The following is a 24,435-nucleotide window of genomic DNA, read 5'->3' as shown; positions in this document are numbered from 1 at the left end:
ATATATATGAAAGTATTCTTTAGATATTACAATATATTCTGTAGTATCATACAGTCTGTATAATATATCCACACTCACATTGACAGGTTAAATGCTCTTTCTTGGCTCCAAGATTTAGTCCATTGTGTATACAAAGTTAATATTTAGAAAACACGCAGGGCATTGTTTACAGAACCTTTCACCTTTTTTACTACCAAAAATAAAAACGTTGACATTGTTTTATATTCTTAAATCTTACTTAACTTCCTGTAAATATGTGGAAACAGAATTGTTTTTTGAAAAATTTCGTTCATTAAATGACTCGTGGCCAGCTTAGTAATATTTTCAGCAGTCTACATTTTCCTGGCACTGTAAAATAGAGTGGTTGTTTTAGAAATGTAGGCCGTACCCGGAATAAATCTTTAATTTTATATCCACTCCTAAATTATCCATTATGTCCATTTTAATGTGGTCATAAGGGGAAAAAAAGTCCCTGAAAAGATCCATGAAAACAAGTTGGGTAAAAACCTTCATTACAAAAAGGCACTCTAAAAACTTTGTATTTAGCACAGAAATTGTAAAAATAATTTAGATTTTCTAGGCAGAAATGTTTGTAAATCTGTTTTGGGAAATAACGTGTCAATTTCCTTTTAGACAACCGCGTAACAACGAGTTACGAGTAGATCCAAGGTTCCATCCTAGGTCCTATCCTGTTTATCACCTACAAAAAATCCTCTCCCCAAACCTCCACATGTCAACCTTGCCTTGTACGCTGATAACGTGGCCTTTAACACGTCATCTTGGAGAATGGACACCATCACCAACAAACTTACTCGCAATAGACAGACTAACAAAATTCTGCAGTAAATGGAAAATTAATTAAGTTAAAATTAACCACGATAAGACTAACGCCATACTCTTCACCAAACGCAGACCCACCTTTAACCGACAAATCAGACATAATAACACTCTGATCCCGTACCTAGGCTTAACTTTGGACAGCAAATTGAAGTATCACGACACACGTTCAGGACAAAAAGTAAACTCAGGCAAACTGGACTACAAGACTATTATTTCCTCTACTCTCACGTGACTCCAAAATGACTATGACTAACAAACTCCTCCTTTACAAAGTGCTCATTAGGCCCTTGTTGCTCTACGCCTGCTCCGCTTGGAGCCTGCACTTGAAGCAACTTCAGATAATGCAAAACAAATTTCTCAGACCCGCAACAGACTCTCCACGACGCACTAGAATTGACTCACTCCACCGAGATTGCATCCAATATCCCCCGGTACACTACTATATCCAAAATCGTCTGCTCAAAACTCCTTTCCATTTTAGACTGCCATCCTAATCCACTCTGCCGCGGACATAGCCTCCTACAGATCCTTCTACAACATACAGACACAGAAGACTAAAACATATCCTACTCTAACTCTCTACACTAGCTGCAGGTTTTTCCTCTCCTTTTTTCCCTGCATTCCAATCCTCCTCACCTAACTTTTCTCTTTCTTCACTAGATAAGAAGGTTAAAATTAAAACTGTCCGGTAGGACAGTTGTATAAGGGTTGATCATCAAAAACTGCACGAAAAAGCGTAACGTTGAAAAACTCCCAACTTTGATAATTTTTTTCTCTTTTTCTATAAAAGATAAAATTCCCAAATTTTCTTTAAAATGTAGGGCAAATCCTCCTTTACAACTGTAATTTTTTTGCAACAACATAGATATAATAGATTTCGAGAAAAAAGTTGCTGAAAATGAGCAAAAACTGCATTTTCAAAAATGGTTGTTGTTCTTGTTGTTGTTGTTGTTGTTGTTACCTTTTTTGTAAACTGCGTAGCGCCTAAACGCGTGAACCGATTTTCATGAATGAGGTGTCATTCGATTCGGAATTTTATGTAGATGTGCCTTTTGGGGGTCTCGACGCTGTACATTGAATGGGAGAGGAGTTAGCCCCCTTTATGTAAGGCCCCCTCCAAAATTATTATTTCTAATATCTCTGTAATTCTTGGCCCGATTTTGATAAAATTTGGTAGGATCATAGGGTTATGGCTTACCTACGTAACATTAAAACGACATTCTGCTCTTACACTTGTTAAGAGGAAGTATAGCAATCGTTTCAAATTATCGAGACGTGAACCGATTTTCATGAATGAAGTGTCATTCGAATCGAAATTTTGTTCAGACTTGTATTTTAAAAGTCTCGATGCTATGCCTCATAAGGAGGGGAGTTTGCCCCACCCAAATATTAGACAAAAAGAAAAATCTATCCAAAAGGTACAAAAATCTCCTTAACAAAAACTTACAGTTTAAAATGTTAAGTATAAGGGTTGATTAAACGCCAAAATGCACACAAATCAGCAGGTAACCAACATTTCATTCATACTTCATTGATATTATTTAAGTAATTTTACTGCATTAACGTTTCCTTCACATTTTTAGAATTTATTAGATGACACAGATTATGAATGAACTGGCCAGCATAAGGGTCTGTGACATCTAATAAATTCTAAAAAAATTTTATAAAAAGTTAATGCAGTAAAATTACTCAATGAAGTATGAATGAAATGTTGGTTACCTGCTGATTTGTGTGCATTTTGGCGTTTAATCAACCCTTATACTTAACATTTTAAACTGTAAGTTTTTGTTAAGGAGATTTATAATACATTTATACTTCTGTATTTATTTTATGTATATTTATTGTAAAAAATATTTATTGAATTCAATTCAATTTATCGCTTTGGTAAACTTTCAACTTTAACTCTTTCTAATTATTTTTTATTAAAAAAGATAGAATGCGAATGAAATTTAAAAAAATTGTTGAACAGCATAAATGTTGCACATTTCTTGTTAATCTGTCAAGTTTCAGTTGAAAAAGCAGCGCAATTTTTTCACCTCAATAATTATTCGAAATACAATTATTTTTTGTTTTTTTAAATAAGCATTTTTGAAAATGCGAATCATATAAAAAAACAAAAAAGTGCTTTCATTTTCACAAAATAAAATGGTCAATTAGTGTGTGTGTCTATATAGGTCAACATTTTTTTAATTAATTTCAACGAAAAAGACAAAGGCTGGGCCCCATTGCATAAACCAATCTGCGACTGGAAGTTCCAAGTCAGAAACCAGAAGTAGGTACTCTCTCTCTCTCTCTTCAGCGTCTCATCAGCACCGGAAAAACTGGCCAGGAAAAGTAGATCTCTGGCAAAATACTCGAATTCATAATCAAGATAGTCTCAGCCTTTAATTATACTAATGAGACTAGAAGCTTTTCCTTTTTCGACATCTTTTTTTTTTTTTTTCATTAAAACCAGTAATTAGGAAAGGAGTTTCCTTCAGTTCGTTTGTTCGTTTTCTTTTTTGTATTTTATTTTTTAAGATGGGGAAATGCTCGGAAAAGAGGTGTGTCATTGTCCTTTATGACTGGAAGCGTCAATGGTTCTCAGAAAAAAAACAAAAATGCTTCTTTCAGCCTGAAATGAGGGAAAATATTGTGCTTTTTCATCAAAATATGAGTGATTATAAGTATTCCATTTCTAAATACAAGTGAAAAAGTGGAGAAAAGAAAATAATAATAGCTGGGTCTACACAAAAGAGTTCTTTTTTTATTTATTGTCTTTAGTTTTCTTTATTTCCTCTTTGGAGCCATCTTAAAAAAATATGAAAATCCAAACACTCGAGAAAACTAGAACTGAATTTTCTCTCTCTTTCTGTAAGGAAAAGCAATCACTGTCCCGCTACAGACATCCTGTTTGCAAATAAGTCTCATTCCCAACCAAATACGACATCGACACAGCTGAGCAAACCTCTCAAATAAAAAGAAAAACAGGAATGTAAGAGCGAGTAGCATGTCCGCTACTATTAAAGTTCTTCTATTTAAGATTTTATTTCTTTATGCATTATTTGTTCAACGATTAGAATCACATATTCATCAATATTTAATTTAAAAATTATTTGACAATACCAATGAACTAGGTATGATTCAGTTGTCCCAGCTTTCGTTCTCACAACTTCCATTTTACAATTCTAAAACCTTACCTACGCACAAAACATGCGTATCCCTGAATACCCACTACGATTCTTTAATTTTACTTCAGCATTTATAAAAAAAAAAAGAAGTTCACACAAAAGGATTTGTACCAACTACTTCCGTCATGTTCAAAGGACCGGAAGTTAGTTATAGAAAATCTGCACGATTCTAACACTTCCATATAGACAGGGTGAGACAAAGTAAACAAATTTGAAAACATTAGAGTAATGTGACCGACACAAACTGTTTCTGTCTGTCTAACTCAAACATTGGAAATTTATGTATTAATTTAAATAATTGCAAGTGGGCAAATTCATCTGCTAACAGCTATTACATAACTTGACTGTCTAACACAACGTACCATCTCACCAGATTTGAGTACAGGTCCAAAGCATTTATCAATAATATCAAGTTAAGCGAGTAAATGAACATATCGTTCATAAAATTGAAAACAGAAAGTGTACAGCAGTTATATTTCTAGATTTAGCGGATGTATTTGACAATTCTGACATGCTGGACTGCTTTACAAAATTAGGTTGACTTACGCTCTCAATGACATTATTCAAATTATGCGATTCTTTTTTACAAGACCTAACTTTCTGGGTAAGGTTCAATAACATCTACAGTACTCGACGACAATTCTCGCCAGCCTGCCTCAGGGAGTAATAAGTCCTATTCTCTTCAATTTCTACACTATGGACAGACCTAAACCTAGGATAACGATGTTAGCTACTTACGACACAATGTCATAAACCAAAGACGACAATTCAGAAATTAACAAAACCATCACCGACTTACAGACATCAACTTATCTTATAACAAACTGGTTCGAAAACAAAAAAATAAAAATAAATGGAATAGAATTTAAACCTATCGAAAACTTAAGAAAAAATCTTCTCTCCATGAAGGTTACGAAATGAAGACCTAAGATCCCTAAAAACAACCGAGCAATCTCTTAGAATCAGAAAGATCAAGAAGTGTTAGATCTACGTAACTCTGGACGTTGACAATACAAAACTGCATCAATCACAACACAACTGAAACAGTTTATAACCACTTATTAACAACATAAACATAACGTAAAAGACCCTACTAAAACCTATTGTGTCATACCTTTACCAAATTTGAATGACAGCTAGTAAAAGACTGACCAAACAACTACAGAAAATAATTCACTGAACGTCACTTCGTTCACCAGAAACACACAGTCATGCAATGGATTTCCTGTAGCATTGAACAAAGTCCCTTAACAATATACTTGTATTTTTACAACGATTGCACTTAAAAGAAACTGCATAATTTGGTGACTTAATTAGTAGGAATTTACTTGTTTGGTTTGTAGTTACTTCTACTTGTAGAAGCATTTGATATTTTTCGACTTGTTACTTATATTTATTACAAATATAAGACAAAAACACTAATTTGAACTTATGGTCAATGTAAAAGAAAGCTCAAAGAACACATAGAGAAGGTTTAGTTATCAATCCCCCATCATAAGAAGTGCTAATTAGCTAATTTTAAACTTATTTGTCGATAAACCACGAAAGATCAATGAATACATCAAAACAGCTTAGAAAACAATTCGGTAAAACAATATGTTTAAACAAAGAATAATATTTTGTACATATAGTGCTCTAAAATGTTAAGATTAAGCAATACTTTAAGAAGATTTGGAAATCAATTTAAATAATTTTTGTAGTATTTAAATTCAAAGAATTAACCTACAATGAGTATATTCAAGAAGCATTAATAATAATTTGTAAGTAATAATTAAATGATAACAGGCTATGACCATGCAAGAAAAATAAAAATATAATAGAAATTATAAATAAGTAATTGATAATAAAATCTTACCTTGTTTAAGAAATATCTAAGTTCATCAGCACCTCAGTAGGAGTAGATCACCAGTCCAATAGCACTTAACACTTGACACATTTTAAAATAATTCACAACGTTATTCGCAGTTTATACAGTGATACCGGACAGTTTTAATATATCACGCACTACGTATAACTTAAACACTTATAAAATAGAACTTCAATTTGACACTCACTTATATCCACTTTAAAAAAAATCACGTTAATAAAGCGACACGACTAACGGGGGTTAAAGTTGGCCGCCGGTAGCTGACCAGCTGATCAGCTGGCTAAGGTTATCTATGTAGTTGGATTAACTTTTATTTTCATTTATTTTAATACATAATCAACCAAAATAAAATGTAATTAATCAATGTGTAATTAGTGAATTAAGGATTTTATTTCATCTTTTTTTTTTTTTTAGTGGACTCTAAAATATCAATGATTTCTTGAGAACACTCACACAACTTAAATTTTCTTTCAGCTAAAAATTTTTTGCTAAAAATATCACCAATTTCATTTTATTTTGGTACATTGCAAATGGCAAATAAAAAATGCAGAAATAAAAGTTAAAAGTTAAAAAAAAGAAATAAATAAAAGTTAATAAAAATAAAATAAATTAATCACAAAAGTAGGTTTCTCTATTTAGATAGCTGGTCAGTTAATGGCGGCCAACTTTAACTCGGTAGTGGTCTTCTTATTGACGTAGTTTTTAAGTGAATATTAGTGCGTATTAAAGTAAAGTTTCGCTTTTTAAAATTGAGTTTTAAGATATACTTAGTGCGTGAAATACAGTTTTACTGCGAATTGTGTTGTGAATGATTTTAAAAAGTGTCAAGTGCTATTGGACTGGTGATCTAGTAGAGAGGATGTTGATGGATATTCCTTAAACAAGGTAAGACTTTATTATCAATTATTTAATTTTAAATTTCCATTATATTTTTATTACAATTATTGCATGGTAATAGCATGTTCTCATTTATATTACTACTTACACACTATTAATTCTACGCCTTGACCTATAATCAGTGTTGGTTAATTCTTTGAATTTGAATTCTACAAATGTATTTAAATTGATTTTTTGATGTTTTCTCTTCATTCTACTTTAAGATCTAAGTAGGCTTTTTTATTTCCCCAAATGATTTTTCTAAGCCACTTTGATGTATTTTGGTCTTTTCTTTTTAATCAACTGTAAGTTCAAAAGCAGTAGTTTCCCTGTTTTTTTTTTGGAATTGATTTATAAACTTTTTTGATGCGTTCTTTAGCCTGTTCCAAATTAGCATTCTTTGTTTCCCCAAAAAAGTTTTTTTTGGTATGGATTTCTATTCCTTTTTAATCTATTCTATGATTGTTTTTCTATCGATTGTCTAAATTGTTTTTTGAAATTGATTTTTATTCTGTTTCCTTAATGTGTTCCTTAATCTATTCTTTTTAATCGACGATAAGTCCCAAATTAGCATTCTTGGTTTCCCTATATTGTTTATGTAGAACAGATTTTTAAATGCATGCTTTATTCTATTATTTTTAATATCCAGTAAGTTCAAAGTGATATACTATAAGCAATTTACTATAGGTTTAATTAAAGTATTTAAATTGATTCCTGAACCTTTTCAATACATTCTTTAATCTTTACTTTTTAATCGTCTGAAAATTCTAAATTAACTTTCTTGGTTTCCTCAAATTGTATTTTAGTAATGGATTTCTATTCCTAAAACTTATAACTTATAATATAATATTTTCTTCTTTATTGACAGTAAGTTTAAATTAGCATTCATGTTTTTCCCCAAATGGTTTTTTTGGAATTGATATCTAATACTTTTTTATTGTATTCATTCTCTAATAATTTATTTTTCATCAATATTTATTCTAAACAATAGTTTTTTACTCAGTTTGTTATAAGTTTAGCAGATGTCTGTAAGACGGTAATGGTTTTGTCAATAATGGTGTTATTGGCTGCGTTGTAAGTAGCTAACATTCTAATTCTAGGTTTGGGTCTGTCCATAGAGTAGAAATTGAAAAGTATAGGACTTGTTGCTCCCTAAGCCAGTCTCGCGAGGATTATCGTAGGTACTGTAAATGTTATTGAATCTTATCCAGAAAGTTAGGTCATTGAGAGTGGTCTACCTAGTTTTGTAAAGCAGTCCAGCGTGTCAAAATTGTCCAATGCATCTGCTAAGAAATAAAGCTGCTGTATACTTTCTGTTTTCTACTTTATTCAAGATATGTTCAGTTCACTCGCTTAACTTGATGTTATTGATACAATACTTTGACCTGAACCTAAATTGGTATGGTATTTTGTGTGAGTCAGTCAAGTTATGTAGTAGCTGTTAGCAGATTAATTTGCCTAACCGCAATTATTTAAATTAATTCATAAGTTTCCAATGTTTGAAGCACTTTGTGTCGGTTACATTACTCTAACTTTTTTCAAGTTTTTTTACTTTGTCTCATCCTTCCTATGTGAATCGTGCAGAGTTTCTATAACTAATTTCCGATCCTTGAACATGACGGAAGTAGTTGGTACAAATTCTTTTGTGTGAACTTCTTGTTTTTATAAATGGTGAAATAAAATTAAAGGATCCTAGTAGGTATTTCAGGGATACGCATGTTTTGTGCGTAGGTAAGGTTTTAGAATTGTAAAATGGAAGTTGTGAGAAGGAAAGCTGGGAAAACTGAATCATACCTAGTTCATTTGTGCTGGGAAATAATTTTTAAATTAAATATTGATGAATATGTGTTTCTAATCGTTGAAGAAATAATGCATAAAAAAAAAATCTTAAAAAGAAGAACTTTAATAGTAGCGGACATGCTACTAGCTCGTTACATTCATGGTTTTCTTTTTATTTGAGAGGTTTGCTCAGCTGTGTCGGTGTGTTTGGTTGGGAATGACTTTAAAGATCTCTGATACAATCTTACGGTTAATTGGGTCTTTCATATTGTTTTGGTGAATGGATTTCTGTTTGCATGATTCTAAGTTGTCCGTAAGTCTTCCTTTGTTACCTGATTGTAACAGAGTCATTGTGTTGTTTATACTGTCCAGTTGATGACTGTGTTTTGATATCGAGGTTTGCGTAAGTTATGTTTGTACGAGTGGATGTGTTCTTTGTATCTGTCTTGGATTTTTCTCCCGCTCGGGTCGATATAGGTACTATAGTAGTGCGGACAAACTAGTTTTGTATATACCGCTGTTGTCATAAGAGTTGTTAGTTTCGATTTGTGCACTATTTCCCAGTTTGTTGTTGGTCCTAAGCGCGGTTTTAAGTCCTAGTTTCTTGAAAAGGTTACATTTGTATGTCTCGTTTCCGATATAATATGTTAGGTAGGTTAGTATTTTGGCCCTGGTTTGGGCAATATTTGTTTGTACTTAGTAATTTATTAATAATGTTGGTGGTATAACTGTTATTTGTGGCTATTGTGCGAATGATGATGAGTTCTCACTCATAGAAGAGATTTAGTGTTCAATCTGACAGATGTCTGAGAGCGACTAGTTCATTTTGAATAAGATGGTAGGAACTGTTGTGTATAATAGTGTCAGTGGACGTTGGCTTTCTGAATATCCCGAATTCTATGTTGTTGTCTCTTACAGTAAGTGTGATATCCAGCAAGTTAAGAGTTTTGTCGTTCTCGTACACATGTGTGAAATTTATGTTAGGGAGATAACTGTTTAGTTAGGAAAATAATTTACATATGTCTACATCGAGTAGTAAGTGGTCTATATTAAGTGACCATAAATCTCAACAGCCGCTGAAAATGTTACACCGAATTTCCCCTTTAACTTTTCGAACACACGTTCTTGCATAAAAATTTCTGACAATATTGCCGATGGGGAGTGACCCATTCCTGATGTCATTAGCAAGGTAAAGAGACTGTTAAATCTAAAGTAATTTTGCGTGAAGGTAGTTTCGGTTTGGGTTAGAACTATTATGTTAGTTGGTCAATGTACTGAAGTGTGTTTTCATCTTTTAGTTTCTGTTTTATAATATTTAAAGAGTCTCTGACAGGGTAGAAGTGTAAAGGTTTGCAATGTCAAGGGATGTGAGGCTTGATGAGGATGTTACTTCTGTCTTTCAATAATTGGATAACGTGTTGTGCATGTTTTATATGTAAACCCTGGGAACTGTTCTCAGGTTAGGTGCTGTGGAATTCATTGATTCATATTTGAGTAATCCATTTTTATGTACGATAAAGGTGGCTGTTTTTATAGCTATCTTGATTTGCTGTTAGACTCGTATTCTCGGGACATTCATAACTTGGGTTTGTCCGTTTTCGTTCATCAAGTCGTTTTGTTAGCATATAGTCTGGGTTTGTTAAGAATCTAACTTTGTCCGCTTAAGTTAATATGAGATTATTCTTTCTGCAATCTACTGTCATCTTCAGCATCCAATCTGTTTTTGTGACATCATATACAAAGAGAAGATTTTTTTCGCACTTGTAGGTTGATACAACACTAGATGTTTCACAACTCTTTTTTGGCAATTTCAGGATATTCATTTCTAATGTCAATCCAAAAATGCATAATATCAATTTGATAAAAGTTTAGTTTCAATTAAGTATCGGTCGGATATATCGGATTTCTTGTTCTCATACCTTTTATTGGGAGTTCGGAGGTGTCCACAAGAGTCTTGAAAAGGATTTTGAATCCAAAATCATTTTCTTTCTTCTTTTTCCTACGTTTGGGCTGAGAAAATAAATGAGATCACTTGCGGAATCCCTGTCAACGTTCCAGAGAATCCTAGAGTTCCGCGGAACCCACCAGGTTGAAAACCCCTTGCTTTAGACGACTGAAGCGCCAGTAGCTTCATGTTCTTCTTCACTAATCCAGCGCCATGAAGTGATACCATCTTTTGTTTTCTTTTTTTAGCATTGGCTTTCGCCGTACAGCCAGCATCGTCTAGCTGCTTATCACTAGAATATCACTCACTCTCCATTCTTACTTATAAATACTTTCGCTTCACACATTCATCCCTCTACTCTATACAACTATTTACATAAACTACAACTAATGGATGGATCAGTACTCTGTTATACGTAGTGCGTGATATATCACATAGATGTTGGTGGAGAATATTATGTCTTCGTAGCGAAATGGTGCATCTAAATACCTGTATAAGTCGTCAAACATTCGTTTCCTTTCTACTACATAACGTGGACATATCATTATTATATGTTTTTTGAAATCCTCAATCTAAGCAAAGAGGAGAGGACCTGTACCTCTTCAAAGGTTGACAGTTACGCCATTCACCTTTGCTTGTTGTAAATGTTAAAGTACACATTACGAGGGTCGTTTGAAAAGTCCGTGCAAAAATAAAAACTACTTAATTTTTGGGGGTAAACCTTTTTTATTTTTCAACATAGTCTCCTTTTAGGCTTATACACTTCGTCCAACGCTGCTCTAGTTTGTTGATCCCTTCCGAATAATAGGATTTGTCCAAGTCTGAAAAATAGCCATTCGTTTCTGCAATCACCTCCTCTTTTGAATAAAATCTTTTTCCTGCCAGCCATTTCTTCATATTGGGGAACAAATAGTAGTCCGAGGGAGCCAAGTCTGGAGAATAGGGGGGATGTGAAACGAGTTGGAACCCTATTTCCATTAATTTTGCGACCACAACTGCTGAGGTGTGAGCTGGTGCGTTGTCGTGATGGAAAAGGACTTTTTTTGTGGGCCAATCGTGGGCGTTTTTCTTGCAGCTCGGTTTTCAAACGGTCCAATAACGATGAATAATATGCACCTGTAATAGTTTTACCCTTTTCCAGATAGTCGATGAGGATTATTCCTTCAGTCGCCATAATCATTCCGGCCGAAGGAACGGTCTTCGCCTTTTTTGGCGCAGATTCCCCCTTGGTAACCCATTGTTTAGATTGTTCTTTGGTCTCAGGAGTGTAGTGATGTATCCATGTTTCATCCACAGTGACGAAACGACGCTTAAAGTCCTGCGGATTCTTCTGGAACAGCTGCAAACCGTCCTTGTAACACTTCACACGATTTCGTTTTTGGTCAATCGCGGCACCCATCTTGCGGATAGCTTTGTCATGTCCAAATGTCGATGCAATCTCACGCACCTTCACTCTTTCGTCATCCATCACCATATCCATGGATTTTATCAATGATTTCTGGAGTAGTAACCTCAACAGGGCGTCCAGATCGTTCAGCGTCACTTGTGCCCATATGGCCACTCCGAAAATTTTGAAACCACTTATAAACTGTTCTAATCGAAGGTGCAGAGTCACCATAATGTTTATCAAGCTTCTCTTTAGTCTCCTGAGGCATTTTGCCTTTCATAAAGTAGTGTTTAATCAACACACGAAATTCTTTTTCGTCCATTTTTTGAAAATCACTCGACTTCCTCGATTCAAACGAATGCCAAACACAATGAAATAGACCGATCTGGCTGAAACTTGGTGAGTGTTCTTCCAAGAGATGCTACTAACGATGCCAGTGGTGCTATCTCTCTGACTTTGCACGGACTTTTCAAACGACCCTCGTAATTAACGGTGAAAAAAAAAGAGGATATTATGTGAACTAATTACCATCAATAATTTTATTGTGATTACGAAGTAGAACATTTCGCCGCCTTTAAAAAATCAAAAATCTTCAAAAAAAATATTGCCGGCAATACATTTAAAAACAGTCCCTTTTTTAAAATTATTATTATTAATTTTGTATTTCGATACCTCGGTTATTAGTTTGGGCTATGCCATGAATAATGCAACGATTCTTGTAAGATTCTGCGTAATTTGTTACCAGAGTTAATTAAAAGTCAAAAGAAAGACCGACTGAGGGAGAAAATTAAAAAGAATCAAACGATTTTACAGAAAAAGAGAAGCTCCGCCCGGAACCAATCTAAGAGTAATATTTACAAAAAAAAAAAATCCATTCGTTCCCTTTTTTAATTAATGTCGAAGAAAGGAAAGGAATTTTATTAAAACCATTAGTAAGAAGAGGGTTTAGGGAGAAAAAAAGAAGCAATAAGGGCTCTCCAGCGGTAGCTGAACACCATCCGGGATTACCATGCGTCACTTGCCCAGAACTTGACGACCGACACAAATCGAACTAGCATTTCCAATTGGGATTTGCGCTCTTTTACTTTCATTTCTAAAGATTAATTATTGTCGCTGTGATACAAAGGGGGTTAAATTTAAAAATCCGACTTCATTATTAGTGAAATGGGAAGGAACGTAGAGGAAGAAATTGTCACCGTTAGAATTTGCTTGCAGTAAGTAAGCCAAGGGAATGTCCAAGACGGCTTACTGGAGGAAGAAGGATGAATATACGAGGTCTGTTCAAAAAGTATCGCGAATTTTGTGTTTCCCCCCCCCCAAAAAAAAATTATTTATTTATTCATGAAAATCTATTTTGTCCCCTTCAAAGTAATCCCCATCAGATATTATATACTTGTGCCAACGTTTCGAATCCTCGAAGCACTTCAAAAAATCATTTTTTGTGATTTTCTTGTTCAACTCCTCCTTCGATGCCGCCTTTATCTCCTCAATCGTAGCGTAGCGTCGTCCTTTCATGGGCCTCTTCAGAGTTTCGGGAACAAGAAAAAGTCACAGGGGGCCCCAGATCTGGGGAATTCGGTGGCTGCGGCATCCATTAGTGGTGTTGTTTTTGGCCAAAAATTTGGCGTCGAAATTGAGCAATTTTGAGTACGAATTTCGCGGTGCATGCCCAAATCATTAGTAAAAATTGAATGACACGAGCTAATCGATGGGTTTAAGTCCTCAGCAACTTCTCTAACGATGATTCGACGATTGGGCCAATACTATTTACTTCATTTCATCAATGTTTTTGTCTGTTGTTGATGTACTCGAGCGTCCGGCACGCTCTTCGTCGTTCACATCTTCTCGGCCCTCTGAAAACATTTTTGTACCACCGATAAACATTGCTTCGGTCCAAAATATCTTCACCATATGTTAACAGTCAACATTTGGAATGCGTCCGCGCACTTAATTTTGTTTTTCACACAAAATTAGTTACAGATTCTTTGATCCCATTTTTAGGAATAGTCAAAAATCGAAGACGAGCCCAAAACAGGTGCAAGCAAAGCAGTTGTCAAAAAATTAACTGAACATTCAAAATGGCCGAATTTGTCGGCATAAGTGAGAGACATGAGTAGCAACATAACGCCACAAAAAAAATCGAAAATCGAATATACGTAACCCGAGGAAATTCAAAATTTGCGATATTTTTTGAACAGACCTCGTATGAGCAGACGGAAGCAATCAGAGCCAATCATAATCAAAAACCTCAATTTCAAAAGCATACAATTGCAAATGATTTAGTCAATCAATTGACAACCAATTTTATCTACTCATTTACTAGCGATAACGTTTCCCGTTTCCCTAAAACCAAATATTTGAAAGGTTAACTCCTAAATAACAGAAGAAATCGAATATTCCTACTTGTTAATTTCCTTCGTTGCCTTCCTCGTTGATGAAGCAATTACTTTGTTATCCTTTTTCGTCAAAAAAAAAATACAGATTGAAATTTGAAAAATTATCACTGAAGATTGAAATGTCTAAATACTAGTTGCTAAAAAAATAGAAATTAAGGACAAAGCTATAAATGAAACTAAGTTTTGACTTTCTAAGGTCAGATAATAATAATAGTATTATTTTTTTTGTAGTTTGGGTCTTACGTGTGTAATAGTGGTGGCGTAGAACTATATACTGAGTCTTCTTGTATAGTGGGTAGGAGGTGAAGCAAGTAATCAGTTTTCTGTCCCAATAGCTTAATGGTTAAATAAATGTTATGATATTTCATGTTAGGCTATAAATCAGAGAAGGTCGGACAAAGTTGACTTTGTGGAAGTAAAGAAGGGGGATTCCCAGCATGTATTGCTGTAACCACCCTCTCTCTTGCACTTGGTAATGTTTACTAAATTGGGCAACACATGATGGGGTTAACTATAAATGTTGCAAAAACTCAAATGAATCCCAGAATGTCAAATCTACCCTAAATAGTAGTTTTTGTTTACCAACTTTAAGTAAGGTAAGGTGCGTTTGTAAACACCAAACTCCACTTACTTCCGGAACTGATATAAACCCATACGATCGAACGTAAATGGTGAATTTCTTCAACGATCGCCAATCTTTTTCTGTTCCATTCAGTTTAGATTTAAGCTTGAGGGGAACAAGTAGCGGCCGTATTTCGTGCAAAAGGGGAAAAACAGAAATACATATTTTTTGGTACAAACCTCAAAAAACGAGGTCAATTTCTTTTGAATATTTTTTGGCGGAAACCTTTCAGAATTTTACGGTTAATAGTTCTGGGTAGGCTACAAAACGTTATCTATAAATTTTCACCATCTTTTCCTGGCTTTGCAGACATATTGCGTTTAAACTGAAAAGTTTTGGCTTCCTTTAAAAAAAAAAAAAAAAAATATATAAAGAACACTTGCAGTTGTACAATAAAAATCAAAAAGAGAATGCGTTAATAGAATAAAATTATATTAATGGCATCGGAGATAACGTTGGAACTGTACAGATTATCATGTGGCCACTTGAGCTTCAGACGTTTTGAATGGAGTATTCAGCAAGATTAAGCTTAAATTCTATTGAACGATTGTAAATGATAAACTAAGGAGTAATCAATAAGCAATCATCTACATAGAAATTTATCAGATCGGATCAAAGGGAATGGTCAGATCATTATGTAGGTTTTTTTCTTGTATCATTGGTGATTTTTGGTAGGATTTAGGATTCGATAAAGATTTGAATGCTTAGTTTGGAATTTAAATGCTTAGACTTGAATTAAATGTTTAGCAAGAATCCCTCCTCAGCAGTTCCCAGATCCAATTCAAACAATTTTTGAACCAAGTTTGTTTGTTTATCAAGAAATTTTTGATAGGCATAACTTGGGAAACTCAAGGTGCTAGCCTCAAGATGTTAGTTTTAAAAATCAATAGGATGAATAATTAATGCCAGTTTCAGTAATTATAAACTTTATTATTCCGAGCTTTCGACCTAAGGGACTAGGTCATCTTCAGGGCTAATTTACAATATAATGTTTTATATCATTAGAGGGTTGGTGTGACTTCTGTCTTGTCTGATCATGGACTGTGATTCAGTCACCAAAAATAATGAACAGTAGTTCAAAAATCATGTTACCACAGGCAAATATCTTATCACCATTCAGTGCCACTTCAAAAAATAACTTTTCAATGATCGTGATTTTCCTGACGCGAAGTTTAATCTAAGCCAACAATCATCATAATATCGCTCAATCACTAATCATTTTCAGTCGACTTAAACTTTTTCGAAGAAGGTTACCCATTAATGAAACCTCAGTCAACTATTATCAGATCTATCTTTGTAATACTATCATATTCACAAAGAGGTTGAAAGAAATTTTGACTTGGATTGGCAGTTCCTGAATATCTGTGAATTTCGACCTAATATTCGTTTGAACTAATGATAAGCATTTTTATTTGGCTTAGAATATCTTACAACACGTATTTTGGGTGTACATCTTAATTTTAAAAAATACAACACTAAGAAAGCTTGAACTACTTAAAAGGCTTGTTTAATAATGTTCATTTATACGAGAAAAAAATTCTCATCTTATTTCTTACCAGAGGAAAAAAACTTTAATCAGAGAGAAAAACAGACCTGAACGCATTTAAACCACAGAATTTTTAATTTAACTAGATCCCCAGAGGTCTGAACTAATTGAAAACTTGTATGCAATGAAATTTAAAAGAATTTTCGTTAAATAAAATTTAGGATCAAGTGTTCGAAAAGAAAAAAATAGCCGACAAGGAATTTAGGAGTCAGATGATATCCAGATCTCTTGCTCGAAGCCTTTGCACTATTCATCAAATTATTGTTACCCATCTTGCTTCATTTCCTTCGTTAATTTAGTCGTCAGTTATTTGCACAGTACTGCAATTATGAAAATTGTATGACCAGTAAAGTTTTTGTAAGGTTAACTTCATTGGAATTAAGTACAGTTTTAACCCTACCTACTTTGAGTAGGGTTGCCCTTAATTACAATTTCTGCATTTTCAACATTATTTATCAATCAATTCTTTTCTCCTAAAGTTCCTGATGGTTTACAATGAAGTTGAGGCGCCTGCCTTATCTGTGGTCGAAGCGTGATTTAACGGTAGCGCTGTCTTAAGGTTCTTAGGTTAATTTTGGTGCTTTACTTCAGATCTTTTGCTGCAATAAATGATTCATAAAAATATTTTTATATTGCTTAGGATATATCTCAAAACCTATTTCTGGTGTACATCTTAATTTGAAAAAAAAAACAGCGCTAAAAATAGCTTGAAATACTTTATGGCGTGTTTAATAATGTTCATTTATACGAGTAAATTTATACGGGTAAGTTCTATATTTGGGGTACAGGATTAGGGGTCCAGAAGGATTCCCTAGTAGGACAGCATCCTGTCATACTTACCTAATAGTGACGATTGCTTGGAACCTCCCTGGGGAGTATTTAGTACTTCTAGATATAACCTTCTATAAGAATAGATCCTAGCTAGCAGTCATGTTCGTGAAAGAGTCAGTCAGTGAGTTTTCTATTACAGTCAGACAAAACTTCCAGAAAAACTTTCCAGCTTAATTTCATTGGACATCTTCCTTGGTCCCTTGCTCCTACAGACGTCAGTCTTCGTCTTTTTCTTTTCTTTTCCATTTGAACGGTACAATTCATCGGAGAAAATACTGACAATTTAGAGGGTTAGCTTTAGACGGCTACTTCCAACTATTTATAACTTGAAGCCTTTTCTATTTCCTTTAACACATCTACTTGTGCTAGCTAAGGCCCTTTCTCGGTTAGTTAACTTCAAACAGTCTGTTATTTGTTTTATCTATTTCTGTTGTTGATTCTACCTGTCGGATCTTGTTCAACTGAGTTATGGGATTTTATCTTGTCCCTGTCAACATAGTTATCGTAAGGATGTTTTCCTTCTTTCTTCTCTCATCTTATCCTTCATAGTAGGTTGTTTGCCACTGATGTGTGACGATTACTTCATAGTTTTACAAGATTAGCATAAATTTAATAAAAATTTTGTTTATCTTTAGTCTTTTATTTAAAGAATTTTTCCAACTTGATTGCGCTCGACATCTTTAAAATTCTTTCCCTACAGCTAAATTTTAATCCTACTTCTTGAAGGACTATTGTAGGCTCTAAGAGCAGATACCATTCTTCTCTAGAGAATAAATCCTTCTCTATCACCTTGCCGCTCTCATTTCTATCTGCGCTTTCAAGCTACCACGGCCAGCAAAGCTTAGATTGTGCATCGTTGGTAATAGATTCTGTATCCATTGATTTTGGATTTTATACAATTGTTAATACGATAATTTAGTAAAGCATGTTTTGCTAGTCTCCAAATTTACTAGTTGGACCCAAAAATAGGCATTACTTTACTTTCACCTCACAACCCAACATTTTAGGACATCCTACTTATCGTCTAGCTATCCTTTTCGCAGGATGTTCCGTCTTTCTCCAAATCTCACACGCATAAGCTGGTCGCCCATTCATTCAATGTGATCCAGCTAACAATAATCAATTCTCCTTCATTAAATCCATAAAGTTTACATCGTCCATGCAACTCCTTGGTTTCTTCCTAGCTCTCCAGACCACCTTTTCTCACAAATAAGTCCATAAGTGGCTGTGATTATTTTGCGTAATGACCCAATTAATTGGTTTGATTTCTTTAGACAGTGAAAAAAACCCAGGTTTCACGTAGCTGTTGATCATGTTATGGACTTTGTAAATTAGTCATTTTTCAGAATAAGAAGATGACCATTTCTTGCGCAATCCTGGCCGATTTTTTTGCAACCAGATTTATCATCATTTAGCCAAAGTTCTGTAGACTTAGGGGCAGCTTATTCGAGAGCTTCCTGGATAGCTACCTGATTGACTGCTCTGATTCCTGCTTACTTGTGAACGTCGTCCACGAAAGCCATGCTGCCTGCTTTGTCCATTAGCATTTTTTTTTTTTACTTAAAAGCTCTGGTGATGACTTCGTTGAAAAGGAAAGGTGATCATTTGTTCTTTTTGCCTTAAAATCGATCGTTGCTAAGAACTCCAAGTGACCAGTGCTCTAGAATACACGTTCTGCATTTGCTGCCTGCAAACTTCATTCTCTTTAAACTTTAATTTTTTTTATAATCTGAATCCTGATGATGAAAGGTTTTACAAACTGTAAAGCTTGTTTTAAATGCAAACTTTTATTCCTTATAAAATTCTGACTATGAATTAATATCTAATACATTTTAGATTCTAATACTTTGCGTGAGTGATACAACAATCAAAACGGATTACAGTGGTATAAAACAAAAACGATAATTTCATGATCTTTTAATAAAAGTTAGAAAAAAATAGAAGCAATTTTAATTTTAATAAAAAATAAATAAGTAAAAATCGATTACCTACAGCCTGGTTTGTTATAAAAAAGAAGGAAACGGATGGAAAGCCAATGAGGGCGTGTACTGTCAAAACAGCTCAAGTATGGTACATTTAACTGGTTTAATGAAGTCTGACAACTCGCAAACGTAATCTTAAAATCAAGTTTATATGATAGAATAAAGCTTGAACCATTCTGTAATTTAACCCACGCTAAGTTTTTTATTTTTTTAGTGACTGCACTGAACGTCGCACTGGATTAGCCATTCGATTGAACAAACGATATCTTTGCCTCTTAAGCTATTTTTTATCTTATTTTTTTTAGGTATTCGTTTAATTTTTTGTTTCTTTGTACTTTTAGATTATCTTCTTTTCAAAAAAACATCAATAATTTTCCATTTTATTGATTTTGATGAGCTTTAATTTAACTTTTGCCTTTTTTACTTTCATTTTAATGGTCTAAAATTTTGTATACCTCAGGCCAATATCTTGTTAAGTCTTCTTTATATCAATAAATTAGATTCAAACGGTGTCTTCACTTCACGCTTCTTTAGGACAGTACGAGTCTAGTCAGAGCTTACTTGTAGTTCACAAGTTGTGGCCATGTTTAAATCCAGTTTGTTGATGTTACCTCTCCAAACTTCAATGTACTCGTACTTGCACAGCCGTCGCTCCGCTATTGGGGCTGCTGTTGGTCCAATAAGAGTATGACCCGGAAAATTCCAGCCTGCTTAAGGTACTAAGATTTTTCTTTTACCTGGCTTTTCCAGTCGACAAAAAAAAAAATTCTTTCTCCTCGGCCAGACCAGGTTGAGGGAGGGAGGGATCCGTGTATCTGCACCAAAAAATCACTCTTAATTTTTCCATAAGAGCTCTATACAGGGTGTTCATTTTAAGACGGCTCAAATGCATTTCATGCTTAAACGGTTGATCTGAGCAAAAAATGGTAGAGGAAAAATTTGTTGCCCGTTACCTCTAGTTTCAGAATATGTGATTTGATTTTAGATTCCTGATCGCGTACGCGGCAGACGCGCGACCAAAAGTGAGGGTTCGCAGTTGACCCCCATTTTCATATACACAGTTTTAAAGAGTATAAAAAGTTATGAAAGAAATCGGAAACCGCAATTCGATAACTTCAAAATTAAAGATGCTAGGCCATTTCAAAATTAAAGATGCTAGGCCATTTCAAAATCTGGTAATTTTAATCATATTTCAATTTTTTTAACTTGTTATCAAAGAGAAAGAAGAGCACGCGATAGGTCATTTTTATGTATTTTTTCATCCCCTTTCTACTAAAAATATTGCCAAGGCAGTAAAGCTAGTATTTTCTCTTAATATCGGGAAATAAGTCATTTTTTTTGAGTATGAGATTGTTGAAAGAGTACTGAGGTTTTTTATAAAAAAATTGTTTCGTTTGCCGAGTTCTACCCCTAATTATATGGTGTATCTGGAAACTTCTGTTGAATTAATTTTAGTTTTTACGTTGAGGCTTCATTTCAAATATGTCTTGAAATCTCTGCAGCTTCCAGATAACCGCCTGCCTAAAGTTTCTGCCTTGGAAGTAATTAGGCATAATTCTTCCTGGTTTGCCCACTGGAATGTACTCTGTAGTAAATATGATTGCTCATTTAATTTTAGCAATAGTAATATGGCTGATTGGAAGCTCTTTTTCTCCACGTTACTTTCAGCTATCGCATCCCGCTCCCGGGAGGAGGCCGTAGTGTCGGCCCAAGCTTCAGACCGCTTTCTACTGTACAAGGTTCTTAGTCATAGCTCCCCTACGATGGACATATTAGTTGAAAAAGTTCCGAAGGTTACCCTCTACGAACTGCGTTGGTTTTTTAAGTTAAGGTGTGAGTTGTTGTGGTTAAATTATACCCCTTGGCTAGAGCGTCCTATAGTGATGTGTTCATTATGTAATTCTCGTGCCAGGGAAGATGTTTTTCATTTTGTCGCTGAGTGCACCATACTAGTCGAGCTCAGACTGCTTTACATGGGTTGCCGGTCCCTAACCAGACCGCAACTTATAACAATTCTGAATGGCACCACTATTCAGCCGATTGTTCAGTTTGCCCGCCACGCCTGGGTTTACAGATATCAATTAGTACAGGCCTTTAATTTCTAAGCCCTAAAACAACTTGTTTTCTTCAATGTTAGCTTTATTTATAAAAAATAAAAATAAAAATAAAAGGAAAAAAAAAATTGTTATATCTGTTTATTGTGTTCATTATTATTTAATTTTAAATTGTATTCTTTACTTTTTTATCTGTATTTCATTATTTTCTATATGTTAAGCATTTTCTGTCTAAAGTTTTTTCCATTTTCACGTTTAGTTGCATTTTTAGTTGTAATAAGTGTGTTCTTTTTTGTTATGTATCTTTTTTTATTTTATGTTTGAGGCAAATTTTTTATTTTTTTATTTTTTATTTCTTTTTTCCTTTATCTTCTTTTTTCTTTCAGTTTTACTTTTTATTTCTTTTCTTAATTTTCAGTTTGTAAATTTTAATTAAGTTTGCAATTCTAAACACTAGCGACCTCCGGCAGACGGATTTTCCATGCCGTATGGTACTTTTTACTATACTCTTGTATTTTTTTTATTTGTTAAATAAAGTATTATTTTTTTTTTTTATTTTTTTTATTTATTTTTTTTTTTTTGCGCATCAACAGCTGAGGTTATTAGCGCCCGGAGCTTTTTCCAGTGCACTGCCGGCCTCCGAACAGTGTTCTCTCGTTACAGACAACACTGACCATCACCGGACAGTGAGCTGTAAGAAGCTCCTAGGAAGAGAAAATCTAAGGGTCAGCTGCTGGATTCGAACCCGGGACCTCCGCGTGGGAGTCCAGTATGCTAACCCCATAGCTAATCCCTTCCCTAATAAAGTATTATTATTATTATTATTATTATTATTATTATTATTATTATTAAGTCATTTTTTTGAGTGATTTTTCTAAGTACAAAAATGTCTTGAGTCAAATCAAAGCTAAGTTACTGACGCGTCTCTTGGGAGTAATCACATGAAACGTAATAAACTTTACGCTTAAACTAGCTTCCTTTGAGTTTTTTCTCGTTTATGTACTGAGGTGGTTACGTAACTGCATATCGTATACAAACACAGCCATACATAGACCAAAAACCACTCTTTTTTGGGGGGACTCAGTGACCTCAAAATGAATAATTCCGGTGTTAGCTCCGTATCTAAGATCTAACACAATCGCAATACTTCTTCTTTTTTAATTTATTAAAAAAACAGAAAATTAAAATACTAGCCTTTACTAGAAGTAGAAAAAGAATGATTTAATAGCCATAAAGAAAGTGTAATATTTCTTTAAGTTAGGGACGATTACTCTAACGGTTCTAAAATTAAATTTATTAGTTACTTCATAGTACTTGTTCTGGATTCCATTATCTTCTAACCGAAAGGCAGTTTTGCCTTTGCGTGACTATCCAGATATGGTAGCGCGGCTATGCGTGTTGAACATGTTGTCAATGATGCGAACTTGACATTATCATTCTTTGCTGGTATTCTCCATTTCAGTTACCATTTGTCTTCCATTACTTATCAATCTTAGTTTTTTTCTTTCTTTAAAATGATAAACATTGTAAAGATCTTTCCCAGTTAAACGTATTTATATTATTGACTTTTAAGTACTTATTGGGCCACGTGCCTTGCCGCAAAGTCCCCTTTGTAAGTACATAGTTCTTTATTACCTAAGTACGTAAGCTATACGAGAGGGTGTGTCTCTTCAGCATGATGAACATAAATCTTAGCAATATTAGACAAGGAATAAATAATGTTATGGAAACGGAACCCTCATCACTTGCACCCGCATTTAGCTAGCCGCGTATAGAGTAAGGTTATAAATATAAAGGATTACCTCACAACTAAGATATATGATGTCATTTTCAAATTTTCCTAAGAGTAAGTCGGAAAAGAATAGATTCCCTTGAGGATTTGCCCAGGTAGCCTTCTCCACCACAATCTGGAAGGCACCTTCTCTAAGTATGGTGGTGACAGTGGCTCATGCTTTAAGTTTCAAGGTGCCTAGCTCCTCCTCCGATGATGCTCTCCGCAGGCAGAACTCTTAACTATACTAACTAACTCCACACTAACCCAATACCCGGACTCTCTTTCTCATAATAAAACCTACACAGTCTGTCCAATATCCGTCTTGTGTTCACCGAGACTGCGCCCACGATTATCCGATTGCTGCCTGGGCTTGTTGATTTATTTTTGGTGAAATATCGCATGAACTTAGGCGTTTAGGTGACGTTAAACTTATCCGCCCGCTGCTGACCCACTATTCCTGCTAATTGTGCATACTCATTTTCTGATGGCTGCACTTGAGGAGCGTTTCCAACATTTTTTGAAGGCTCTTTAGGAAGCCTTTCGACCTGTAGACTTAAATGATCATTTCCATTGCGTTTTGTGTAGTTAACAAACAAAAAAACTTCACCTGTTTATCTTGACGATATTTAGGCGTTCGATGAAGGACCAATTTGTTTTAAAATTGTAAAATACTAAAGGTTAACGCTGAGTGCATGAAAAGGGATTTTGGAGTATTGCAGGGATTGGTTCTTCTAAAGAAAGAAAGGTTTTCTCCTTTTTCGGATTACAAGGAGATAGTGAATGTGACGGTTAAGATTGGTTAAAATGAAGAGAACTCACTTATATCATGGAGCTTTCAAAACTGGATAGTTTCAAATCAGAAGCTGCCTGGACAATTGGTTGAATGAGACCCAATTAACTTTTAAAAGACGCGAGTTTACGCTTTTTAAACCTCTTTAAAGCCAATCACATAAATAACTAAAGTAGTTATTGCAATAACTTCAAAGAAAAGAAAACTAATTACTGTTAAACAATAAGTTTGCTAAGGTTTAACACCCCTTGCTGTCGTCACGTTTTATTTGAATTTTACTTCCGTTATTGTTTCGTATATTTCAATCAATTATTTTAGTAGTTAACGTTTAAATGTCATTCTTTATTAAAATAAACCTTATTTACAATAGTTTGATCATACATTGATTTGTTCTAAATACAATAGAGAGTTTATAATTAATCCAACACCATAATTGGTTGGACTGCATTTAAAGTTATACCAATTTGGTGCACTAATTAAAAAAGACTAAAAAAAAGTTGCAGTTCCAAAGTCTGCACTTATATTTATGATTATGGCAGCTAGTTAGAAAAGAAACTAGTTTCTTTAACTTTTAAT

General features: G+C 34.3%; 2 long non-coding RNA genes across 2 annotated transcripts in view; one reads left to right on the top strand and one right to left on the bottom strand.

Annotated features, from left to right (window-relative positions):
* Positions 1-6,444, bottom strand: part of LOC141458294 (uncharacterized) — a 36,976-nt gene extending 30,532 nt beyond the window's left edge. The window contains exon 1 of the long non-coding RNA XR_012460874.1: positions 5,866-6,444. This is a non-coding gene — a long non-coding RNA (uncharacterized lncRNA). The remainder of the gene's footprint in view (positions 1-5,865) is intronic.
* Positions 6,445-6,468: 24 nt separating this feature from the next.
* LOC141458295 (uncharacterized) overlaps positions 6,469-24,435 on the top strand; it is a 117,387-nt gene continuing 99,420 nt past the window's right edge. Inside the window, exon 1 of the long non-coding RNA XR_012460875.1 lies at positions 6,469-6,762. This is a non-coding gene — a long non-coding RNA (uncharacterized lncRNA). The remainder of the gene's footprint in view (positions 6,763-24,435) is intronic.

The sequence above is a fragment of the Rhodnius prolixus genome, unplaced genomic scaffold (assembly GCF_049639745.1).
Source record: "Rhodnius prolixus isolate KJV_2025 unplaced genomic scaffold, Rpr scaffold_5, whole genome shotgun sequence".
In the NCBI taxonomy this organism is placed as follows: domain Eukaryota; kingdom Metazoa; phylum Arthropoda; class Insecta; order Hemiptera; family Reduviidae; genus Rhodnius; species Rhodnius prolixus.
The sequence above is the reverse complement of the archived record's forward strand: the minus strand, read 5'-3'. Positions and strand labels throughout refer to the sequence as shown.